The sequence below is a fragment of the Triticum aestivum genome, chromosome 4A (genome assembly GCF_018294505.1).
Source record: "Triticum aestivum cultivar Chinese Spring chromosome 4A, IWGSC CS RefSeq v2.1, whole genome shotgun sequence".
Classification (NCBI taxonomy): domain Eukaryota; kingdom Viridiplantae; phylum Streptophyta; class Magnoliopsida; order Poales; family Poaceae; genus Triticum; species Triticum aestivum.
In genome coordinates this window covers 608,366,253-608,379,851 of record NC_057803.1, presented here as the reverse complement: position 1 = coordinate 608,379,851, position 13,599 = coordinate 608,366,253, and the positions used below count along the sequence as shown (strand labels likewise).

Below are 13,599 nucleotides of genomic sequence, written 5' to 3'. Positions count from 1 at the left end.
CTGATCCCGAATGAGCCGGAGAACCAGATCGCCTTCTTGGAAAGTTCTGGTTTTAACCCGGTGGCTGTGATAACAATGCGGGTCTTGCTGGTAAATCGCCGAACGAGCCGCTGCAAGATCACGCTCCTCATCTAACAGGTCTAGTGAGTCCTGACATGCTTTCGCATTATCAGCTTCAACATAAGCCACCACATGGGGCGAGTCATGAGGGATGTCACTAGGGAGAATCGCCTTTGCTCCGTAGACCATGAAGAAAGGTGACTAACCCATAGATCTGTTTGGTGTGGTATTGATGCTCCATAACACAGAAGGTAACTCCTCCACCCAACAACCCGGCGTCCGCTTTAAAGGAACCATAAGCCGGGACTTGATGCCTCTCAAAATCTCTTGATTGGCTCTCTCTGCTTGACCATTAGATTGGGGGTGAGCCACTGATGACACGTCAAGCCGGATGTGCTCACATTGACAAAATTCTTCCATAGCACCTTTGGACAGATTAGTACCATTATCGGTTAAGATGTTGTGTGGAAAAACAAAACGGAATATCACCTTTTTGATGAATTGAACCGCCATAGCTGCATCACACTTACTGTCTGGCTCTACCTCCACCCACTTGGTGAACTTATCAACGGCCACCAAAAGGTGGGTCTTCTTATCCTTGGACCTCTTAAAGGGCCCAACCATATCCAGCCCCCAAGTTGCAAACGGCCAAGTGATTGGAATCATCCTTAATTCTTGAGCTAGAACATGAGCGCGGCGTGCAAACTTCTGACACCCATCACACCGCTTTACTAAATCCTCAGCGTCAGCATGAGCCGTCAACCAATAGAAGCCGTGCCGAAAAGCCTTAGCTACCAAGGATTTTGAACCGGCGTGGTGACCACAATCTCCTTCGTGGATCTCACACAAGATCTCACAGCCTTCCTGAGGAGATACACAATGCTGAAACGCCCCTGTTACACTGCAATGATGCAACTCCCCATTGATAATGGTCATTGACTTGGGTCGCTGGATTATCTGACAGGCCAAAGTTTCATCCTCCGGTAACTCACCCCGGTTCATATACGCCAAGTATGGGACCGTCCAATCCAGGATAACATAAAGAGATGCCACTAACTGAGCCTTCGGGTCAGGAACAGCCAAATCCTCCTCCGTAGGTAACTTGACCGACGGATTATGTAGCACATCCAGAAAGACATTGGGCGGCACCGGTTTACGTTGAGAGCCTAAGTGACTTAAAGCGTCCGCCGCTTCATTCTTTCGCCGATCTATATGGTCAACCTGATAACCCTTGAAATGACCCGCCACTATGTCTACCTCTCGTCGATATGGTGCCATGAGTGGATCCTTGGAATCCCAAGTGCCAGACACCTGTTGAGCTTGTTATTTGAAGCGAATGTCTTTAAGACTGTCAATACTCTTGGGTCGTCGTCTTCTTGGGGGTGTTGTTCTGGGGCGTCCTTGATAAGGATGTCCTCGCCGCTCTTGGCTACCTATCACAGTTTCCAACATGCTCTAAGGCTGTGGGTTGCCACGGTATATGTTGTTGTATGTATTTTGCATGGGCCATCGACCCACCCTTCCAGAACAGTGTCGTGCCTTATAGTGGCTTTGTGTTTTTTGACTGTTGGATTCGGCGTTCCACGAGGGTACGCCTTTTTCGCCTGTAGGGGAAGTTGGGTTGGGGCTGGTGGTTCCCAGCAAGCTGCCCGAGTTTCCCAGGCTCTTTCCATCGCGCAGTATTTTTGTACAATGGTTGCTAAGTCAGCAAATTTTAGTATGCGGCGGCGATTGATGGCGTTGAGGATTCCTTCATCCGCACATTTTTTGCAGAACGCTGATATTGCGTCCTCGTCACGACAATCTTTTACCTTGTCCTTGACAAGGAGGAATCTGGCCCAAAAGTGGTGGAACTTCTCCTGAGATTGTTGTTTTATGCTCATGATAGCCTCTATGTCTGGGTGGGTGGGTGGAATTAAATCCGAACCCTGACCTAACCGATTGTCCGGAGTCCGACGACCTTCTGGACTAGACAGTCCGGGTTCCCGAATATCTTCTGATTGTTTGGAACCGGTGTCCGATGCTATGTTCGGAGGGCTGGTTGCTTCCTTTTGCGGGTGATTATCTGGATCTTCGTGAACGGCAACCCGAACAAAGTCCGTCTTCAATATAGAAGAAGACTCGTCGTCCTGCTCCAGGACTGCTGCGATCTGGTGGGTGACCGGTGGAGTTTAGGTTTCTCCCTAATCGGTTTTAGGCCCAATCTGATCATAATCTGTGCCGATTCCCAAAGCGGCGATGCGATCTAGGAGCTCGTTTTAAGGACGAGAACTCAACCGGATCCATCTGTTTGGAGTGCTCGGAGTTGATGCGAAGGGGATTTTCGATGGCCCGAGAGTTCATCATCGGTTCCGAGGTTGAACGGGCGATCATAGTAAAGTTGCCCAGCCGGAGGGTTTGGCCCGAGGCCAAAACTACCCCTGCGGTAATGTTGTCTTTAATGATAAGGCGAGCCATCGAGCCTTTCGTCGATGGCACAGTGGAACTCTCAATGAAAGCACCAATGTCGGTGTCAAAACCGGCGGATCTCGGGTAGGGGGTCCCAAATTGTGCGTCTAGGGTCGATGGTAATAGGAGACGGGGGACACGATATTTACCCAGGTTCGGGCCCTCTCTATGGAGGTAATACCCTACTTCCTGCTTGATTGATCTTGATGAATATGAATATTACAAGAGTTGATCTACCACGAGATCGTAATGGCTAAACCCTAGAAGTCTAGCCTATGTGGGTATGGTAATGAGTATATGTGGTGTCCTTTCCGAACCATCCCCCTCGGTTTATATAGACACTAAGGGAATCTAGGGTTTACATGGAGTCGGTTACATAAGAAGGAATCTTCGGTCGCCAGGCTTGCCTTCCATGCCAAGTAGAGCCCAATCCGGACACGGTGCAGTCTTCGGCCTTCATGTCTTCATAGCCCATCAGTCCGACCCATGGATAACAGGCCGGACGCCCGAGGACCCCTTAGTCCAGGACTCCATCACTCATATTCAGATGCATTGTTAGTGCAAGGGAACATTAAACATAGAACATAACGAAACTTATAACCTCATGGGGAAGTTAATATGACTCCAGCCCCCGAGCCCTCCAATTGTCTAGACCCATCAAAATGAGTAGTCCAATAAGTGTTGTCTGGCTTTTCCTCCGGTGCCTGCAACTCTATCTAGTCGTTGACAAAATCCACAAGTGCTTGGGACTTGATTGCTATACGAGGTATATATTTTAACCCGTGAGGTCCAAGGTCAATAGCCCACTTGGCGACCCGGCCAGTTGCTTCCCTGTTTTGGATGATATCCCCCAAGGGGGTAGAACTGACCACCATGATAGGATGACCCTAAAAATAATGTTTGATCTTCCGGCTTGCCATGAAAACCCCATACACCAGTTTCTGCCAATGTGGGTACCTCTGCTTGGACTCAATAAGCACCTCACTGATATAATAAACCGGCCATTGAACCGGATACTCCTTTCCAGCCTCCTTGTGCTCCACAACAATAGCCACACTAACAGTCCGGGCATTAGTAGCCACATATAGAAACAAGGGCTCTTTATCAACAGGAGCAGCAAGGATAGGCAATTCAGCTAACTGCCGCTTTAAACTCTCAAAGGCTTCATTGGCAGCATCACTACAGACGAAATGGTCTTTCTTCTTCATCATCTGATACAGAGGGATTTCCTTTTCTCCCAAACGGCTGATAAACCGGCTCAATGCTGCAATACGACCCGCCAGCCGCTGAACATCGTTAATACACGTCGGTTTAGCCAGAGACGTAATAGCTGTGATCTTCTCCGGATTAGGTTCAATGCCCCTGTTAGACACTAGAAAACCAAAAAGTTTGCCTGCCGGTACACCAAAGACACATTTGGCCAGATTAAGCATCATCTTATAAACCCGGAGGTTATCAAAAGTCTCCTACAAGTCATCTATCAATGTTTCCTCCTTTCTGGACTTCACCACAATATCATCCACATAAGCATGAACATTGTGCCCAATCTGATTATGAAGAAAATTCTGTACACAGTGCTGATAAGTCGCCTGGGAACTCTTGAGCCCAAAAGGCATAGATACACAGCAGAAGGCTCCAAAGGGAGTTATGAAAGTTGCCTTCTCCTGGTCCTTAACTGCCATTTTGATCTGATCATAACCAGAATAAGCGTCCAGAAAACACAAACGGTCACAACCCGCCATAGCATCGATGATTTGATCAATACGAGGGAGAGCAAAGGGATCAGCTGGACATGCCTTGTTCAAATCCGTGTAGTCCACACACATACGCCAAGTGCCATTTTTCTTAAGTACCCGCACCGGATTAGCTAGCCACTCAGGGTGAAAAACCTCCACAATAAACCCGGCTGCCAAAAGCCGGGCTACCTTCTCACCAATAGCCTTGCGCCTTTCTTCCTTGAAGCGGTGGAGAAACTGCCTGACCGGTTTAAACTTAGGATCTATATTGAGAGTGTGCTCAGCGAGTTCCCTCGGTACACCTGGCATATCAGAAGGTTTCCGTGCAAAGATGTCCCGGTTCTCACGGATGAACTTGACGAGCGCGCTTTCCTATTTCGGATCCAGGTTAGCACTGATGTTGAACTGCCTGGATGAATCACCAGGAACAAAGTCAACCAACTTAGTCTCCTCAGCCGATTTAAACTTCAAAGCCGGATCATGCTCTGCCGGATCAACATTGTCTTTGTAGAACTTCAACTCCTTTGTTGCACAAACCGACTTGGCATAGGCCGCATCACCTTCTTCACATTCCAAAGCGATCTTCCGGCTCCCATGCACTGTGATGGTCCCCTTATGACCCGGCATCTTAAGCTGCAAATAAACATAAGAGGGCCTTGCCATGAACTTAGCAAAAGCTGGCCGTCCAAACAGGGCATGATATGGGCTCTTAATTTTTACCACTTCAAAAGTCAACGTTTCTGATCTTGCATCATGATCGTCTCCAAAATCCACCTCTAGAGCTATCTTACCAACTGGGTACGCCGATTTACCAGGCACCACACCATGAAAAAAGGTGTTCGGCGGTTTAAGATTTTTATCTGTCAACCCCATGTGACGGAAGGTTTCATAGTAAAGGATATTGATACTGCTCCCTCCATCCATGAGTACCTTGGTGAACTTATACCGCCCAACCTGAGGTGCCACCACTAAGGCCAGATGACCCAGATTATCAACCCGAGGTGGATGATCCTCTCGACTCCACAAAATGGTTGTTCAGACCAGCGTAGATAACGGGGCACCGCTGGTTCAACGGAGTTTACTGCCCTCTTATGCAGCTTCTGATCACGTTTACATAGGCTAGTGGTGAAAATATGGTACTTCCCACAATTCAACTGCTTCGGATTACTCTGATAACCCGATTGTTGCTGCTGCTGCCCCCTGATGATTATAACCGCCCTGGTTACCCTAACTGCCTTGATTGCCATGTCCGGTTTGATTGCCTTGAAATCCTGAACCGGAGCCGCCTCCACCATAACCCGGCCCATGAAAACCACCTCCTGAACCGCCGGGCGGTCCATGGTCGTATTGAAAGAGATTTGAATTTTTGAACTCCCGCATAATGAAGCAATCCTTCCAAAGGTGCGCAGCTGGCCTTTCTTTTGACCCGTGCTTTGGGCAAGGTTGATTTAACAGGCGCTCAAGATTGGGACCTGATTCTCCACCCCGCTGGCGCGGTTTACCCTTGTGGCGCTGACCATTATCCTGGGTGTTGGTGTTAGCCACAAAGTCCAAGCTATTATCCTCCTTGCGCTTACCGTTGTTCCCATGACACGTCGGGTTATGCTGCTGCCCCTTGGCACCACCATTCTTCTTTCCCTTCCCCGGCTTTTCATCTCAGACTTAGGGTCCTTGGTACTATCTGAATCGGCATACTTAACCAGAGCTTCCATAAGCGTTGCGATGTCATTGAAGTGACGCTTGAGCCTTCCCTACTTCAATTTCAACAGCGTAAACCGGCAATTGCCTTCCAACGTCAAGATTGTTGTATCAGCATTGATGCGATCTGATGAATGCAAAATAGCTGAGACTCGCTTTACCCAATGGGTTGTAGACTACCCATCCTCTTGAACACAGGCGGCTAGGTCCACAATTGACATGGGCTGCTTACATGTATCTTTGAAATTTTGGATAAACCGACTTTTTAACTCAGCCCATGATCCAATGGAGTTAGCCGGTAAACTTTTCAGCCAGGTACGCTGTTCCTTCTAGCATCATGGTGAAGTACTTGGCACATGCCGCATCATCCACATCCAGCATCTCCATCGCCATCTCAAAGCTCTCGACCCATGATTCGGGGGGTAAATAAGCAGTGTAATTGGGCACCTTACGAGGACATTTGAAATCCTTGGGCAGCCGCATGTTGCGTAAGGACGGGATGAGACATGGCACCCCCAAAGAACTAAAAACCACACCTGGTTCCACTGAAGTGGTCGGACGAACCGGAGTAAGCTGACGAGTTGCGTGCTGCGCTGCTAACTCGGCTTCTCGACGTGATCGACCGTGATCCACCATATCCTGGGCATTAGCACCGCCACCTGTCGGGTTATGCCCTCACGGCGGGTTACGGTTTCGCGCACTGCTTGATACAGCCGGTTCATCAATATGCCTGCTGTAGCTCCGACTTGGGCGGGGGGTGGAATGAATCCTCTCACGACTGTGTGAATAAGCCTGCTGTTGGGACAAAGCCGTTTGAAGGAGCTCTGTAGCCCGTCGTGTTTCAAATGCTACTAGAGACTCGCCCTTGATCGGGAGAGCTGCCAATCATGAAGCGGCGACAACGATGTTATCCAACGGGTTAGAGTAATGACCCGGAGGCGTTGAGACGTGCTCTGGTAGGATATTGTTCTGACGAGGCGGATCCGTCGCGCGCGGCTGAACCGGTGCCCTCGTTCCAGGTGCCTCCGCTCAGTTTACCACCGGCTGGTTGCTGGTTCCTGCTCCTGGTGTGTTAAAGAGATTCCTTCCCTTGTAAACGGGAGGTAGGTGAGACCGGTACCTTCTCCTCATGACATCATTTGATGCGCTCTGATCCAGCATGAGCCGATAAGCCTGTGCCTCTAACTCGGCCCGCTCTGCGGCCATCCTGGTGTTCTCTGCTGCCAGATCTACCTTAGCTTGAGCTATCTGATCCTTCACCTTTGCAATCTCTGCGATATGCCGGTCCTGATCTGCCGGATTAACCTCGGCTGCTTGCAACGTTGCCAAAGTGTCGAATAAATCGGACAAAGCCTGAGCCGGCGGTGGTGCAGAGCCCCCTGCCCCGGCTGGTGTTGCAGCTACTGATCCACAAATCACCGCTACGGCGGTAGAAGAATGCTGCACCGATTGTTTACCGGCCATGAAGATCGCAACTCGGCTCGGCGGATCAGAGAGGTCCGGAATACTATCGCCATCGGAACCGCCACTAATCCGACCATCATGCAGCTGACACAGCGACTCGGTCTCTCCGATTGAAGACTCGTCGTCAGAGTAGATGACGGTTTCGCCACCAGATACCGATCTATCCTCAGATTCCGCTCCATGGATGACTCCCACGAAGGCACGCTTTATGGCAGGCTGAACTCGGGCAGGTTTTGCACGCTGAGCTGTCTCGATTATGTCAGTGCAGATGTCCGGCTCAGGGCCCGGTTCGCCGATCTTACCGATGAAGATGTGTATTCCGCCAAAGGGGACCCGATACCCGTACTCAATCAAGCCGGCCTCGGGGCCCCAGCCCGCGTCGTCGATGTAGAGCTTGCCGCGATGACTCTTGGTCATCCAGCCCACAGCGTATCCCTTGAGTCCTTCAAAGCTTCCCTTCAAGAACTCGAAACCATCATGCGATAGCCCTACAGTGGGCGCCAACTGTCATGGTTTTGTCACGGCAGATGTCCTCGTGACAAGACTTAGTCGTGGAGCCATCGTGACGGGTTAGCTTGAAGGGGTTAAAGAGGACAAGGGACGCGAGGAATTATACTGGTTCGGCCCCTTACGATGAAGGTAAAAGCCTACTCCAGTTGTGATGGAATTGCTAGGGTTTTGATGACCAAGGAGCGAGTCCGCTTTTCCTGGCTCTCGAGTTATTGTTGTCTGTCCCTAAACCGCCGCCGGGTCGTCCCTTTATATACACAGGTTGACGCCTGGCGGTTTACAGAATCCCGAGGCCGGCTCATAAACGTTCCCGGCTCGGTTTCTACCTTTCCTTGCCTTACAACATAAGTCAAATATCATATGGCGGTTTATATCTACGGGCCCTAATCCGCCTTTGGACCCTGGGCCTTCATGTTAGATCTCCTCTGGAAAGCGCCATACCTCTTGTCTTCATGGGATTCAAACATGACTAACTCCTTCTAGGCATAACCCGGCCCCTCATGGCCGGTTTATATTTAGTAGTAATATCCCCAACACAACAGTTACCATACGTGCATGCTAGGGGACATGCAATCTTCAACACAAGTATTTCTCAAATTCACAACTACTCAACTAGCACACTCTAATATCACCATCTTTATATCTCAAAACAATTATCAAGTATCAAACTTCTCATAGTATTCAATGCACTTTCTCTGATCGTTTTTATTATACCCATCCATATCATATTAGGACTAATTTCATAAACAAAGAAAATTACCATGTTGTTCTAAAGGACTCTCAAAATAATATAATTGAAGCATGAGAGATCAATAATTTCTATAAAATAAAACCACCACCATGCTCTAGAAGATATAAGGGAAAGCACTAGAGCAAAATTATCTAGCTCAAAAGATATAAGTGAAGCACATAGAGTATTCTAATAAATTCCAATTCATGTGTGTCTCTCCCAAAAGGTGTGTACAGCAAGGATGATTGTGGTAAACTAAAAAGCAAAGACTCAAATCATACAAGATGCTCCAAGCAAAACACATATCATGTGGTGAATAAAAATATAGCCTCAAGTAAAATTACCGATGGAAGAGGACGAAAGAGGGGATGCCTTCTGGGGCATTCCCAAACTTAGGCTTTTGGTTGTCCTTGAATTTTACCTTGGGTTGCCTTGGGCATCCCGAAGCTTGGGATCTTGCCACTCCTTATTCCATTGTCCATCAAATCTTTACCCAAAACTTGAAAACTTCACAACACAAAACTCAATAGAAAATCTCATGAGCTCCGTTAGTATAAGAAAACAAACCACCACTTAAGGTACTGTAATGAACTAATTCTTTATTTATATTGGTGTTAAACCTACTTTATTCCAACTTCTCTATGGTTCATACCCTCCGATACTAGCCATAGATGCATCAAAATAAGCAAACAACACACAAAAAACAGAATCTGTCAAAAACAGAACAGTCTGTAGTAATCTGTAGGTTTCGAATACTTATGTAATCCCAAAAATTCTGAAATAAATTGGTGGACGTGAGAAATTTTTCTATTAATCATCTGAAAAAAGAGTCAACCTAATCTCACTCTCCAGTAAAAAAATGGCAGCAAATCTCGTGAGCGCTAAAGTTTCTGTTTTTTCCAGCAAGATCGCTAAAACTTCCCCCAGGTCTTCCCAAAGGTTCTACTTGGCACAAACACTGATTAAAAGCATAAAATCACATCTAAACAGTGCCTAGATGAATTATTTATTACTAAACAGAACCAAAAAGCAAGAAACAAAAATAAAGTTGGGTTGCCTCCCAACAAGCGCTATCGTTTAACACCCCTAAGCTAGCATTGACAATTTTGATGATGCTCACATGAAAGACATTATTTGAAGCACAAAGAGAGCATCATAAAACACGTGACAAACACATCTAAGTCGAACATACTTCCTATGCATAGGCATCTTATAGGCAAACAAATTATCAAGGCAAGCTAAAACTAGCATATGCAAGGAAGCGGAAAGAAATGATAACAATCTCAACATAACGAGAGGTAATTTAGTAACATGAAAATTTCTACAATTATATTTTCCTCTCTCATAATAATTACATGTAGGATCATAATCAAATTTAACAATATAGCTATCACAAAATATATTCTTAACACGATCCGCATGTGTGCATAGTTGACATGTTGGGGAACGTAGCAGAATTTTAAAATTTTCTATGTATCACCAAGATCAATCTATGGAGTCATCTAGCAACGAGGGAGAGAGGGGTGCATCTACATACCCTTGTAGATCACGAGCGGAAGCGTTCAAGAGAACGGGCTTGATGGAGTCGTACTCGATGTGATTCAAATCACCGATGACCTAGTGCCGAACGGACGGCACCTCCGCGTTCAACACACGTACGGTTGGGAGACGTCTCCTCCTTCTTGATCCAGCAAGGGGGAAGGAGAGGTTTATGAAGATCCAGCAGCACGACGGCGTGGTGGTGGAAGCAACGATGATCTCGGCAGAGCTTCGCCAAGCTCAAGGGAGATGGAGGAGTGTCACGGGAGGGAGAGAGAGAGGCCAGGGGCTTGGGTGCGCAGCCCTCCCTCCCCCCCACTATATATAGGGTGCCTAGGGGGGCGGCGGCCAAGGGGGGTGCCTTGCCCCCCAAGGCAAGGGTGGCGCCCCCACCCCTAGGGTTTCTAACCCTAGGCGCAGGGGAGGCCCAAGGGGGGGCGCACCAGCCACTAGGGGCTGGTTCCCCTCCCACTTAAGCCCATGGGGCCCTCCGGGATAGGTGGCCCCACCCGGTGGACCCCCAGGACCCTTCCGGTGGTCCCGGTACAATACCGGTGACCCCCGAAACCTTCCCGATGGCCGAAACTAGACTTCCTATATATGAATCTTTACCTCCGGACCATTCCGGAACTCCTCATGATGTCCGGGATCTCATCCGGGACTCCGAACAACTTTCGGGTTACCGTGTGCTAAGATCTCTACAACCCTAGCGTCACCGAACCTTAAGTGTGTAGACCCTACGGGTTCGGGAGACATGCAGACATGACCGAGAAGCCTCTCCGGTCAATAACCAACAACGAGATCTAGATACCCATGTTGGCTCCCACATGCTCCACGATGATCTCATCGGATGAACCACGATGTCGAGGATTCAATCAATCCGTATACAATTCCCTTTGTCAATCGGTACGTTACTTGCCCGAGACTCGATCGTCGATATCCTAATACCTTGTTCAGTCTCGTTACCGGAAAGTCACTTTACTTGTACCGTAATGCATGATCCCGTGATCAATCACTTGATAACTTTGAGCTCATTATGATGATGCATTACCGAGTGGGCCCAGAGATACCTCTCCATCATATGGAGTGACAAATCCCAGTCTCGATTCGTGCCAACCCAACAGACACTTACGGAGATACCTGTAATGTACCTTTATAGTCACCCAGTTACGTTGTGACGTTTGGCACACCCAAGGCAATCCTACAGTATCCGGGAGTTGCACAATCTCATGGTCTAAGGAAATGATACTTGACATTCAGAAAAGCTACAGCAAACGAACTACACGATCTTTGAGCTAAGCTTAGGATTGGTCTTGTCCATCACATCATTCTCCTAATGATGTGATCCCGTTATCAATGACATCCAATGTCCATAGTCAGGAAACCATGACTATCTTTTGATCAACAAGCTAGTCAACTAGAGGCTCACTAGGGACGTGTTGTGGTCTATGTATTCACACATGTATTACGATTTCCGGATAACACAATTATAGCATGAACAATAGACAATTATCATGAACAAAGAAATATAATAATAACCATTTTATTATTGCCTCTAGGGCATATTTCCAACATGACACTCTTCCAAAATAGTGGGTTCCAAAATAGTGGGTTCCGTTTGATATTCTTTTTCTGCGAAACACTGAAAATAGGCACAAAAAATAGCAATTTGCACTGGGCCTTGGGTTAGTAGGTTAGTCCCAAAAATAATATAAAAGTGTATAAATAAGCCCATTAACATCCAAACCAGAAAATATAATAGCATGGAACAATCAAAAATTATAGATACGTTGGAGACATATCATTATGCGGTTTGACCGATAAAGTGCTTCGTAGAATATGTAGGAGCCAACATGAGCATCCAGGTTCCGCTATTAGTAATTGACCGGAGATGTATCTCGGTCATGTCTACATAGTTCTCGAACACGTAGGGTTCGCACGCTTAACGTTCGATGACAATTTGTATTGTGAGTTATGTGATTTAATGACCGAAGTTTGTTCGGAGTCCCGGATGAGATCACGGACATGACGAGGAGTCTCGAAATGGTCGAGACATAAAGATTCATATATTGGAAGGTTACATTCGGACACTGGAATGGTTTGGGTAATTTCAGATAAGTTTCGGAGTACCGGGGGTTTTCGGACCCCCCCCCCCCCCCGGGAAGTTCATGGGCCTTCATGGGCCTTAGTGGAAAGGAGAGGAGGGCCACAAGGGAGCCCCCCCCCATGGCCAGTCCAAATTGTACTAGGGAGGCGGGCGGCGCCCGCTCTTCACTTCTCCCCTCTTCCCCCCTTCCCTCCTTCTCCCTCTCTTGGATGGAAGGGGATTCCAACTAGGATTGGGAATAATAGTTGGACTCCCCATGGCGTGCGCCCCCTTAGGTCGGCCTCCTCCTCCTCCCCCCTTTATATACGTGGGAGGGGGCATCCCAAAGGACACACAAGTTTCTCTTAGCCGCGTGTGGTGCCCCCTCCACAGTTACACACCTCGGTCATATCGCCGTAGTGCTTAGGCGAAGCGCTGCGCCGGTAACTTCATCATCACCGTCACCACGCCGTCGTGCTGATGGAACTCTCCCTTGGCCTCAACTGGATCAAGAGCTCGAGGGACGTCATCGAGCTGAACGTGTGCTGAACGCGGAGGTGCCGTACATTCGAGTGTTTGGATCGGTTGGATCGCGAAGACGTTCGACTACATCAACCGCGTTACTAAACGCTTCCGCTTCCGGTCTATGAGGGCACGTGGACACACTCTCCCCGCTCGTTCGTATGCTTCTCCTAGATAGATCTTGCATTATCGTCACATTTTTTTGAAATACTACGTTCCCCAACGGCCACCACCGTTGTTGTAGCCTCCTGACCACCCCTTGTTGTGGGGAGATCCACGCAAGTGAGGGCTGCCACCGCGACCACGAGAGGCAGCGTTGGCAAAGGAATTGAAGCCACCGGAGGAGCCATGGAATTGGGCCATGCGCTGATCGAAGTTACTCAGCATGGCATAGAGCTTGTCGAGGATGACGGGCGTGACGCGGGCGTCAAGGGCGGAAACGAGCGGCTGGTAGTTGACGTCCAGCCCATGGAGGGTGTACGAGATCAACTCATCGTCCTGGATAGGCTTGCCGGCGGCGGCGAGTTCATCAGCGACGCCACGTAGGCGAAGTAGGAGGCGACCGACTGGTTGCCCTTCTGCGCGTTGATAAGCACAGTTTGGATGTTGTTGACGCGACTGAGTGATTGGGACGAGAACATGCCCGCCAGTGCCACCCAGAGTTCGCGCCGTGGTGATCGCGGTGACCGCGACCAGCACCTCCTTGGAGAGAGTACTCAGCAAGTAGCCGAGCACTTGTTGGTCCTCCCTGACCCAAAGTGGGTGGATAGGGTTGGGTGCAGAAGTCTCCTTGTCGTCCTTGTCTT

General features: G+C 48.6%; 1 pseudogene; it reads right to left on the bottom strand.

The window, feature by feature from the left end:
- Window positions 1–13,161: 13,161 nt before the first annotated feature.
- Window positions 13,162–13,300, bottom strand: LOC123088975 (uncharacterized; annotated as a pseudogene).
- Window positions 13,301–13,599: the final 299 nt, after the last annotated feature.